We start from the raw sequence: 13,351 nt of genomic DNA, 5'->3' as shown, positions 1-13,351 counted from the left end.
GGGAGCCCACGCAGCCACAGATTGTCCATGTGTCTGTGACTTTGTCTATGTGTCTGTGTTTTTGCCTAGGAAAGAGAGCGTCCTCACCAGTGAACATGAGCATTCTGGTCCACTTGACAGACTGTCCCTTAGGAGAGGTGAATATGCTCAAGCGTCATAACCTGGTCACCTCACTGCTGAGACCACTCCACTCCTTCCCTTTGCTGGGATTTTTGTGCTCACTGAAGAGTCCTTGGCCATATTTGGAGCCTACGTAGGCTTACGCAGAAAGAGAAAGGCTAATGGAGAGACCAGATTGCCCAAATCCACTTGCAGCAAAACAGTGATCCGCTTATATCCCACAGCTTGATCCCCTGTAAGTTTGTTTTGCCTGAACCCATTGCTAAGAACCTGGCCAACTCCCGGCACGCTGATCAAATTGGGCTGTGAACCTAACAAGCCAAGAGCCAGAGTACAACTGTGGTGACTCTTGGAAGTAATGCCTCCGGAAAGCCCTGTGGGAGGCCGTAATGAATCCCTGGAGACATTATCTCCTGTCTCTATCATTGTGACACAATCTCACCTTGTACCCATCAGGGTCTGGTTGAGTGAGAACCCACACCAGCCATCTCACAGGGAGAAATGAACATAAGGAATTGCAGAACCGAAAATGCAAAAGGGGAACACCCCAGTTTCATGGATGTAACAACAGCAGAAAGTAGCTCTCACCCCTAGGGCTGGCAAAGCAAAAGAAAGACGTTGGAAATCATTGAATTTTAGAAGATTAGAGTAGTAAGGTAAGGCTTCCTGCAAAGCTGGAAGTAGAGGATAGATTGCAGGAGAATAAAAATGAATGAAGGCAGAAGGACCAGTAAAAAAAGACCTGTGAATGCTGACCCAGCTGAGCACTGATCCAGGTCTGAATGAAACGGGTGCCTATGGGAATGGAGAGGAGAGAGGAGATTTGAGGGAGACTGGGAGGTTAGATTTAGACAACTAAGAAGGAGGCACCTGCAGCTGATGCTGGTGTTTCCAAAGGAATGTGGTGAGGCTGGGTCCTCAAGGCAGTCAGGAAACAGCATCCAGATCCCTTCTTCCTCTTCCTGCTGTCCAGAATCCCTCTGGTGTCCCCTACTGTGAGACCCCAACAAGGATCCAGGGACCTGAAAAAGCACAAAAGTGTTTTTCAGGGTCCCTGCACCAATGTCATGAAGCAGAGGAAGAGGGTGATTGAAGTTGTGAAAATAACTTGACAATAGCTTGATCTGGCATGATATTGAAGTATTTAGATATTTCTTGTTTATTTTCTCACTCTTCCACTTGAAGGTTACCACAAGAGGGTAGGGATTTTGTTTTGTTCACTGTGGTATCGCCAATGTCAAAACAGTTCCTAACAAACAGCAAGAACTCAACACAGTCAGGTGTCACTAACAATGAGGCTACGCTCTGAGAAATGCATTGTTGGGTGATGTTGTCGTGCAAACATCATAAGTGTGCTTACACAACCTAGATGATATAGCCTCCTGCACACCCAGGCTATGTGGTAGAGCCTATTGACCCTAGCTGACAAACTCATACAGCATGCTACTGTGCTGAATACTGCAGGCAATTGTAACATAATGGTAAATATTTGTCTACCTAAGCATATATAAACATAGAAAAGGCATAGTAAAAATATGGTGTTACAACCTTACAAGACCACCGTTGTATATGCAGTCTGTTGTTAACCAAAACGTCATTATACGGCACAACTATAGGTAAATGTCAAATGAATGAATTAGTATCATCATCCAAAACAAAAGATGAAAATCAAAAGCTATAGCAAAATATACTCTCCAAAAGAACAATACCTCTTAGCCAACGTACCAAGTTAGGGTTAGATTTGGCTTTCAGTACCAGAAAAACCAAAGTGGTAATGGCTTAACCAAGGCACTGGCTCATGGAAAAGAAACCCAGAGTCACCAGTTCAGGGCTGATGTGGCCCTCCATCTGTCGTGCTAAGGCCCAGGCTCCTTCTCAGCTGTTCTGCTAGTCTCAGCTCCATATCATGGGCCCCTGTGGCTGCTCCACCCCAGCCATCCCATCTGCTTTCCAGCAAAGAACAAGAGAAGTTCTTTGCACATTCCAGAAGTTAGTCATGTGGCCCACATATAGCTGGGAGAAAAATAACATTCTGAATGGCCATGAGCCACGTAAAACTCATGTCCTGGGTAGACAGCAAAGAGGTAGGAATGACTGTTGGAGATAACTGGCATACTCTGCCACAGCAAGCATCGAGAAATTCTCTTCTTTGTTACATACATGAAAGGAAGAAAATAAATATGATTTGCAAGGCATGTATGCTAAGACACCTCATGTTATTATTTTAGGGTGTTACACTGATGTTACATTAAGTGCAGTTGCTCTGAGAATTTATCCAATGCAAGGATATCACGGTCAACATAAATGACATCCTCTTCCTTCCATATTTAGCTGTCCTTTGAGTTTCTGTCTTGTTCTCCCTCTATAAATGTGGTTCATGAAAATGATGAGAATTAGAATAACACAGGATCAAATATGTGGGCTCTGAAGTTACAGAACCTGGGTTCAAATCTAGACACCAGCACTTGCTAACTATATAACCTCGAATAAGTCGTTTCACGGCTCTATTCTTTCCTGTGTAAAAGGAGGCTGATGGTGCTGTCTATACCGGGGGCTTTGGTGGACATTGTTGAACTAAAGACTCAATAAATGTTTCCTATGGTTATTATAATTGCTCTTGGATAGTTCTAACCTCCCAATCTCTCTCAAATCTCTCTCCTCTCCATTTCCAGGCGCAAATCTTTCCTTCAGAACCTGTTCAATGCCCAGCTGGGCCAGCAGTCACGGTCTGTTCTACTGGTCCTTCTGCCTTTATTTTTACTCTCCTTCAATCTATCCTCTTCTTAATGCCAGAGATTTTTATAATATACAATCCTGATGATGCCATGGAGTTCCCTTTAAATTCTTCACATGGCCTCTCATGATCTGACCTTTTCGGCTTCACCTCTTGTCACATCCCCCCGGCAAAACTCGTTACAGTCCCAATAAAGCATTTACACTTTTCAGGCCACACTCTTTCTGAATTTTGACAAGTTGTTTCCTCTGCGGGGATACATTTTCCTCACCTGAATCTCTGCTAAGTGACTTCTTATATTTTACAATGCGACTCCACTTCCTCTAGAACAACTTCCTTGACTTCCTCAGGTCCAAATGAGTTAATACACACAGTGAGCTTAGAATAGTGCCCGGCACAATTGCTTGCCAATTGATGGTGGTTTTCATTATTGTCATTTTAGTTCTGTGTTTGCAGAGTACCTTGTACTTTTTTTTTTTTTTTTTTTTGATACTACTAAATTCCTGTAACTGTTCTCAAGTCCCTGTTTTTCCCACTAGGCTTTTTTCTACCATGTGCCAGAAACTTTTTGGCCCAAGCACGTAGAGGGCTGTCTGGCACACACTAAGTACTGCACGGATACGTGGCTGATGGAGCGGAGGATGGGTGCATGGATGGATAGGCACATGAATGGATGGATGGTTGGTTGAAGCAGGTTTGTGTGGGTGGAAGGATGGATGGGTGGAGGACAACCAGGAGGCTGGAAAATGTCTCTATACTGAATGATTCCAACATGAATTTTCGAAGACTGGGAAAGAGGTAGTATAAACTCCCCCAGGACATACCGATGCTCTGTCACAGAACAAGAGTTTGGAATGAGTTTAGGGGCAGTGAGTAAAGTGCCTGCCATCTTGCCTCAGTAAATAGAAAGTTGTCTGCAAAGATGTTTATCTAATGTGGTAGAAACTTTGGGTAATACTTCTTCTTTGTAAATTTCCTCATTAAGTTTTACATTGTAAGCATGTGACTTCTCTTTCTTTAAAAAAAAAAAAAAAAAAAAAAATCCTGAAGACCAATATGGTCAGGTTAATCCCGAGTGGTGGAAATATGGATGATTGTTATGTCTCCTTTGCACTTTCTGTAGTTTTTAAATTCTTGCCTCTCATGCCCTAATTTTTTCTTTAACAAGTCCAAGAAGCGTGTCTCTTTGGAGAGTACCAGTTGAGCTAGCAGGCTCTGAGTCTGACTGTCTGGGTTCAAATCCTGTCCCTGTAACTCACCAGCTATGGTTCCTTAGTCAACTTACTTAGCCTCTCAAAAGTCTGTGTCTTCACATAAAAACAGATTTGTCCTTCCATATAATATTGTTATGGTGACTATCTGGCGCAGGGGAGAGCTGTTATTATTATTTATTCCCTAGCACTTGGGTCACTGAATCTTGAATACATGGGTTGAATGGAGCCGTTTTATTCTTTGTTTTTTGTTTTTTTCAAGGTTGGAGCGCATTTTTTTATGAAACTTTCTCCAGGCCTCCTCTAGGCTTCATCCATGGTTTCACTTTACTACCATGAAGACACTGAAAAGCTCCATTTTCTATATGGGAAGCCACCGTGCCTGCCACCAGCTGAGAACTCATTTGCCCTCTCTGCAGGGCCAAAAGGGGAGGCTCCAGTGTGCGAAGAGGGAGGAAATGTTCACTTCCCCATCTCTGAAAAAAGAACTTCCTGGTGCTTTTCTGAATGTATCCAGGATAACCTCCCTCAGTGATGGTAAAATCAAATCTTCCCTTTTGCATTTAAAATAAAACATATTGTGTCTGCAATTTCTTGTCTCTGACTGTATTTTCTAGTTCCTCTATAATATCATATGAACATGTATTGCTCGTGTAGTAAAAACTTTTTTAAAAGGAGGGGGCAGGGCACAGTGGCTCACACCTGTAATCCCAGCACTTTGAGAGGCCAAGGCAGGTGGATCACGAGGTCAGGAGTTCAAGATCAGCCTGGCCAAGATGGTGAAACCCTGCCTCTACTAAAGATACAAAAATTAGCTGGGCATGGTGGCAGGCACCTATAATCTCAGCTACTTGGGAGGCTGAGACAGAGAATTGCTTGAACCCAGGAGGTGGAGGCTGCAGTGAGCTGAGATCACACCACTGCACTCCAGTCTGAGTGACACAGTGAGATTCCGTCTCAAAAAAAAAACACACAGGTGGGCGCGGTGGCTCACGCCTGTAATCCCAGCACTTTGGGAGGCCGAGGTGGGCGGATCACAAAGTCAAGAGATCAAGACCATCCTGGCCAACATGGTGAAACCCTGTCTCTACTAAAAGTACAAAAAATTAGCCGGATGTGGTGGTGCATGCCTGTTGTCCCAGCTACTTGGGAGACTGAGGCAGGAAAATTGCTTGAAACCAAAAAACAGAAGTTGCAGTGAGCCAGGATTGTGCCACTGCACTCCAGCCTGGTGATAGAGCGAGACTGTGCCTCAAAAAAAAAAAAAAAATACGCACAGTACAGGAGTTGCTTCCAATTCTCTTAACTACAGAATGAGTCGATCTTTTTCATATCAAATTACTTTTCAAAGTGACCTTGTAGACTGAGCATGAGCCTGGGAGCTAGAAATCCACCAAATCTTTATCAAAGTACAAGAGGCCCTGCTGTGGAGCCTTTGCTATTCCTTTATCTTCTCTGAATCTTAGGTTGCTTGTGCAATACATAAGAATACTCAGGGATATTGAGTTGAATTGATTGGCATTCACTGAGACTACAAAGACAAAACACGTTGTTTTTCTTTAAGGTTGTCGAAAATTGAGGCATAACGCCTAAACAAAAGCTGTTTTATTAGTCTTTGTGCTGAATAAAATGACACATCCTTTGAGTAAATTGTAGTTTTACCTTTGCAAGATTGTCACGTAATCATGCACATTTTCATTGCAGATGCAGATGGTGCCAGTGATGTATTCTCAATGCCTACTGCAGAGCTCGGGGCAAGCCTCTCCAGTGTACACATGGTCAACTCACCCAGCTTTGTCTTTCAGTTTCTTCTCCCTTTCTTCTAGAGGAAGTGTATCACATGGAAGAGTGGTGAAGATGACATAGAGGAGGTACCGTCTTGAAGAATTCTGATCTTGAAGAGTGAGAAGTATTACTGGTCCTCTACTGTTGTGAAAAACTGGGTACTCAGAGAGTTATGGGGTGATATAATAATGAAAGCCCTGAAGTTGGAATGAATCTGCTGCCCTGTGGCTCTATCTCTCTGCACGTTATTCTAATTTTTTTATTTTGACTTAGTTGAAAATACTGTCAAGAATATTACTATCAGCTTCTCAGGAGACTTAGGTAGGAGGATTGCTTGAGCCCAGGAGTTAGAGGCTGCCGTGAGCTACGATTGCACCAGTGCACTTCAGCCTGAGTGATGGAGTGAGATCTTTTTTAAAGAATATTACTGACATGACAGTGTTTGGGAACTCCTGTTCTGTGAAACACACATAAAAATAATGGACAGTGTCCCGGTTCTAGGGGTGTAAATAATTTCGTTCCTGTGCTAGTACGTACACAATTTAATCTTACCAAAGGGTAAGAAGGACGCTGTAATCCAGGTTCTTTCTATCCTGCGGCTCTATTATCTTCTGGCATATTGTTCTCATCTGCTTAGTTAAAGCTAATTCACTCTCATTTTATCTGCATTTCTACCTGAGTGAAAAGAAGAAGCAGAGCACAAGCCACTTCCTTTTTAGGACATGACCCAGAAGTTACAGGACATGACCCAGAAGTTACTAACACCCTTTTGGCCAGATCTTAGTCACCTATCTACAGCTAGCTGCTCAGAAAGCTTGAAAGTGAACTCTTTAGCTGGCCAGTCATGTGCTCTACTTAAAACTCTACTCTATGGAAGAGTCTGCATGTAGGGCATCACATCCAGCATAGAGAGGAAATGGAGGTGTGGCAACTAAAATCTTACCTTCTTATTCGTACTCATGGACAACCAGAAAGCAGAACTTGCCTTTTGCAAACTCAAAGTTACTTTTGAGGTTAACGGAAAGTTGAATGAGATGTTCCTTTTGCTCATTTCAAGCTGAAGACAAAACGGAGTTAAGTGTCCTCACATTCTGAAGAGAGTTGAGCATCAGTAGTTAGTGTCAGATGCCCCCACAAAACCCACACCACACAGTGCCTAGCCCCACCCTCAACTCCCAAAGACTGAGTTAGTGCAGAGGAAGTCATTGAGTAATTGCCCTTCTGAGGAATGTACTTTTCTGTTGTAAGCGGTAATTCCCTCCCCATCCTAGGATAAACAAGTTATATCCCTTTTCAAAGCTAAATGAGCAAGGCTCAAGAAAACCACTTTAAAAAATTAGACGAGTGTTTCTCATGCAGGAGCAATTTGGCTCACCGGATTGAATGGCCAACAATTTCAGTCTGAGTTGGGACTGAAGGGTTTCCCAGATTATTTCATTTCCTACTTTGGCTCTAACAGATTAGCACAAAAGTAGAGACTTAAACAATGCAGAGATATTACCTCACAGTCCTGGAGGTCTGAAGTCTCACTAGACTAAAATCAAGGTGTTGACAGGGTCGTGTTCCTTCTCCAGGCCCTTGGAGAGGATCCACTTCTTGCCTTTTTCAACGTCTAGAGGCTGCCTGCATTCCTTGGCTCGTGGCTCCTTCCATCTTCAATGCCGGCAATCGCATTGCTCTGACCTCTGTTCCTCACCTTTCCTTCTCTGCTTCTGACACTGTTGCCTCCTTCTTACAAGGAGCCTCGTGATTACCACGTGCCCACCCAAATCATCCAGGAAAATCTTCTCGTCTCAAAATACCTAACTTAGTCAAACCCACAAAGTCCCTTTTGTCATATAAAACAGCATATTCGCAGACTTGGGGGATTTGCCTGTGGTCAGCTTTAGGGAGACATTATTCTGTATCCCTTACCAGGACATGGACTTTTAGACTTGACATCAGGAAAGCTGGTCACCCCATTGCCACGAGGTCTTTGGCAATATCTGAAAACATTTTAGATTATCACAACTGTCATCTAGTGCAGGGGTCCCCAACCCTGGGGCCACTGGAGAGTGAATCCTATTGTGAACTGCACATGTGAGGGATCTAGGCTATGTGCTCTTTATGGGAATCTGACTAATGCCTGATGATCTGAGGTGGAAGAGTTTCACCCAGAAACCATCACCCCACCCCCTTACTTTCCCTCACCTTTCTCCCCATATCCATGGAAAAATTACCTTCCACCAGACTGGTCCCTGGTGACAAACAGGTTGAGGACCACTGCTCTAGTGGGTAGAGGCCAGGGATGCTGCCAAACATCCTGGAATGCACTGGCCAACCCTCACAACGAAGAATTACTCAGCCCAAAATGTCAATAGTGCCAAGGCTCAACTCAAGATTAGTGGTATCTAGAAAAGCCAAGAATGGCATCCTTAGATGGTGAAATTGATGATTTCCTTTCTGCTGAGCGGGGGCGGGGGAAAGAAGATGGAGAGAAATGGTAGGTCTTAGAGACGGGCAGCAGTGAGAGGCATGCTTTTCTATTCTTGGCATGGAGCAAGCATTTCAGTTTCCTGTGGGTTGAGTAGCTCTCGTGGAAGCGGGCTGGGAGGAAGCTGCCCTGTCAGCGCCGTGCTCTGAAGATCTGTCCACCAAGTGAGTGAACTCTGGCAGCAAGGGCAAACTGCCAGGGGCAGGTGCTGTGGAGGCTGGACCAGGGTAGGCCAGAGCAAGGCCTTCCAAAAAGGGAACTATGCAGTGGGGGAAGCTTCACATCGCCTCCTAAGAACGTATTTGAAAATTCTGTGGGTGAATCAGCCTCTGGATGCCTGCCACAAAGACAGCATCCACAGCCCATCAGGTCATTGCAGCAAAAGAAGCTGTAACGACCAACATGAGGAGACGGGGCTTGTGTCCCCACTTTGTCTCGAGTCCCTCATAATGAAACGATGAAAGAAAACAGCAAGGCAGGACACATACCTTCTGTGCTCGATATCCTTTCAGCCAGAAGTCTGCCCTGTGATGGGATAGAGAGAAAGTTTTAAATGAGATGTGAGATTCTAGTTTAAACTGAACTAATTTTGATAAATTGGAAGTGACTAGAAAAGATCAGCCCAAGATGTCTTTAAAAACTGCTGCTACTTAGTAGAGCAAGAAGAGTGGACAGACGGTAACTGAAAGCAATGATTAGAGAAAAAATAATTTCGTTCTTCTACCTCACCAAGTTGTCTTCAGAGTATAATATTTCTATTGACCAGCATCATTGTTGGGATCATAAAAAGACCTCAATCCATAACTCAAAAGTGTGGTAGAATCTTACCCCAGGGCCCAGAAACATCAGTTTTCCATGAGACATAAATAATAGTACATTAGGATTGCTACGGCTGGGGTGTCTTGCCCTCAGTCACCCAAAGGCTTCACAGGAGCCGCTGACCCAGTTAAGGGATCCTGTTGCTAAAGTGTGTCACGTGACCTGAGCACTTGCTCTCAGTAACGAATTCACAGACTGTACAATCGCATAGCAAATGTTTCTCTTGCCCCATAACTCTAACTGAAAGCAGCTTATTACCTTGGCTTTCTACACCCAGGTACCTGTTTATGGGAGGAGCCATACTGAAATATTATCATGGCTTTGCCCTCCCTGTATTTTTCCCTTTCTACCCTTTCAAGCAAGTAGACAGATATTTTTGTGCCCTGTGATAATGGGATGTCTAAGAAATTACAGAGCCTAAAGCAGAGGCTTCCTGCAAGATAATTCCCTTTCTTTTGAAAAAGGCAAAGTTCTTTAAAGAGGCTACACTCATTGTCCTGGAGGAAAAGTTCCTTTGAGAAAGGGTAAAAAAAAAAAAAAAGAGTAATGATTTGAGCCTTCATTGAAAAAGGGAAGGTCAGGGTTCCAGACAAAGTGAGGGCCAGGGCAACGCCTATAGAAGGCCCTAGGTAGTGCCAGATGCTGGAGTGGGGGCTGTACCTGTACCCAGAGCTGGATCCTCTCCTCACCACAAGTGTGGCACAGGGTCATGGAGAATTTGAACCAAAGAAGACCACATGGGCATCTCCACAGTAACCAGGCCAGAGAGAGAAGCAGCTCCAGTGCCTTGGGGCTCCACAAGACCCATGGACCCTGGTGTAGCTCTGAGCATAGGTCCCCAAGTATGTTCAAAACAGAATGTCTTGCTTCTCTCTCCACCCCCTGAAGGGCAAGGGGTTAGATTTAGATGAAGGAAATGATCTGGAGTTGTGGACTAATACTGTAACAATATCTCATACGTTTCCCCAATTTTCTTTTCTTTTCTTCTTTTTTATTTTTTTTTATTTTGAGTTGGAGTCTTGCTCTATTACCCAGCCTAAGAGTGCCTTGGTGCTCACTGAGCCTTGAACTCCCTTGGGTTCAAGTGAGCCTCTTGCCTCAGCCCACAAGCATCAGCTGAGACTACAGGCACACACCACCACACCTGGCTAGTATTTTACCTTTTTTTTTTTTCTGGTAGAGATGGGGTCTTGCTGTGTTACTCAGGGTGGTCTTGAACTCCTGGCCTCAAGCAACCCTCCTGCCTTGGCATCACAATGTGCTGGGATTGCAGGATGCGCCACTGCACCTGGCTCATCTCCCCAGTTTTCAACAGAAGCCTATATTCCAAAGCTACATAGCTACAATAATTATTTTTTTATTTTAGAAATCCTGCTTTTCAGGAGGCTAGAATGATCCATGTGGGAACAGATTGGAGCTGGAGATGTCAGTATGAATTCACACTTAGTTTAATATAGATACAGATGGGTACATGTAGTAATATTTGTAGATATATGTGTGTACTCAGGTTAGTGTACCCACATGTATTTCCTCACTCCATCAGCTGAGAGGACCTAAAAGCCATTACTCTGATAAAATACCCCTTGAAAGTAGACTGAGCAGAGTTAAAGCTATATGCAATAAACTCTAAAGCAACCACTATAATAACAAAGTGAAGAGTTATAACCAATAACCCAGCAAAGGAGGTAAAATGAAACCATAAAAAATACTTGATTAATTCCATTACTGGGTGCCATTGTGCATGCCTATAATCCCAGCTGCTCAAGAGGCTGAGGCAGGAGGATCGCTTGAACCCAGGAGTTCAAGACCAGCCTGAACGGCACATCAAGACATCATCTCAAAAAGAGAAGCTTGATTAATTCAAAGGGAGGTATAAAAAGAAAAAAGAGGGGAACAAAGAACAGATGGCACAAATAGACAACAAATATCAAGGTGAGGAATTTAAATCTAACCTTATCAGTAATCACATAAATGCAAATGGGACCTAAGCAACCCGATTAAAAGACAACGATTCCCAGGAGAAATGGTGATGATTAAAAAAAAGAAGAAGAAAAAGAAAAAGGCAAAGATTGCCAATCTGAATAAAACAGACAAACCCAACAGTATGTTTCCTACAAAAAAAATATACTTTACATATAAAGACACGAAAAGATTCAAAGTAAAAAAAAAAGAAAGCTGGAAAAAATATGATCAATTGCATTAATGCATTTTCTAATATTAAAGGAAACTTGCATTTCTTATAAAACAAGCTGGATCACAATCTCTTTTATATATGTGTTGTATACATACATTATATATATGTATACATATTTTAAGACCATGAATATATATAGATATATACATAGTTAATAAAAGAAAGCTGGAGATGCTATTTTAATACCTAACCAAAAAGATTTTAGAGCAAAGAATTTTTTTTTTTTTTTTTTTTTTTTGAGACAGAGTCTCACTCTGTCACCCAGGCTGGAGTGCAGTGGCATGATCTCAGCTCACAGCAAACTTTACCTCCTGCGTTCAAGTGATTCTCCTGCCTCAGCCTCCTGAATAGCTGAGACTACAGGCGTGTGCCACCACACTCCACTAATTTTTGTATTTTTAGTAGAGACAGGGTTTCACCATGCAGGCCAGGCTGGACTCTAACTCTTGACCTCAAGAGATCTCTGCCCGCCTTGGCCTCCCAAAGTGCTGGGATTACAGGCATGAGCCACCACGCCCAGCCTAGAGCAAAGAATTTTACCAGGGACAAAGGAAGTCATTTTACCTGTAATCCTAGCATTTTGGGAGGCCGAGGCAAGCAGATCACCTGAGGTCAGGAGTTCAAGACGAGCCTGGCCTACATAGTGAATCCACATCTCTACAAAAAATTTAATGGGCATGATGGCTGTAATCCCAGCTACTCGGGAGGCTGAGATGGGAGAATTGCTTGAACCTGGGAGACGGCGGTTGCAGTGAGATTGTGTCACTGTACTCCAGCCTGGGCAGCTTAGCAGACCCCATCTCAAAAAAAATAAAGAAAAGAATAGAAAGTCATTCTATATGATGAAGTTGTCAATTCATCAGAAAAACACAGCAATCCTAAATGTCTATGCATCTATAAAAAAGCTTCAAAATACGTAAAGCAAAACCTGATAGAACTGTAAGGAGAAATATACTAATCTATCATTGTAATTGAAGAATTTAACAATCTCTCTCAATAATTTACAGAACAAATAAATAGAAAGACACTAAGAATATAGAAGACTCCAACAAAACTATCACATATGTTTATAATATATAAATATATTGGGAGTATGAGCTAATTAACATTTATAGAACATTCTCCCCCAACAACAAAATAGACATTCTTTTGAAGTGCATATGAACACTTACCCAGTTAGATTATAATCTGAGCTATAAGGCAAATCTCAAAAAATTTTAAAGGATTAAAGTCATGCAATTATCTTCTCTGATCATAAAGAAATTAAATTAGAAATTAAAAGAATGAAATGAGAAATAAAGGAAGATATGTATGATTAAAAGCATTATGCACTGAATTCTCAGATGATACTTTAGAGCAACAGTAAGAACAAACATGAATTCAACAGCAATTTACTGTCTTTCCAAAACAAATCATAAAGCTATGATGGAGTCACATGAATTCATCATACACTAAAGGAGCATTAGTTGCCATTACTCTTGAGAGAAAGCATCTCTTATGATCTTCAGACAAAAACCAAAATCTTCCCACCCACCTAGGGCCATAATTGATCACAAAAAAGCATTCTTAACTGCTGGGCCAAAATATACAACTGGCTGGGACAGCTTAGGGGTTCAATTTTTTTTTTTTAATTCTTTAAACGTTTTGTGAAGATTTTATTTATTTCTTTACTTTAAAAAAAGATTCCCAAGTGGCTAACTAGAAAGGGTGATTTAATATTTATTCAACAAACTAAATGTTTCTCCAGTTAGTATGTTTGAGGGGTTGTAGTACAGGAGGCTCCCTGGGTGACACCTTTCACAAGCTCCCCTCTGCTGTCCCGCTAGCATCAGCCAGCACTTCTTGCTTAATGCTGAGTGAGTGTAGAAAAGAGAAGCCATGAATTTCAGGTTATGTTTCATGCAAATGGATAGAGGAACTGAAAAAGGAACACAAATATATTGGAAATATGGAAGGATGGGAGGGAGTAAGTTTTATCCTCATATGACATGACAGGAAGTCAATTGATAATACCT

The sequence above is a fragment of the Saimiri boliviensis genome, chromosome 4 (genome assembly GCF_048565385.1).
Source record: "Saimiri boliviensis isolate mSaiBol1 chromosome 4, mSaiBol1.pri, whole genome shotgun sequence".
Lineage (NCBI taxonomy): Eukaryota > Metazoa > Chordata > Mammalia > Primates > Cebidae > Saimiri > Saimiri boliviensis.
Note: the sequence above shows the minus strand (reverse complement) of the source record.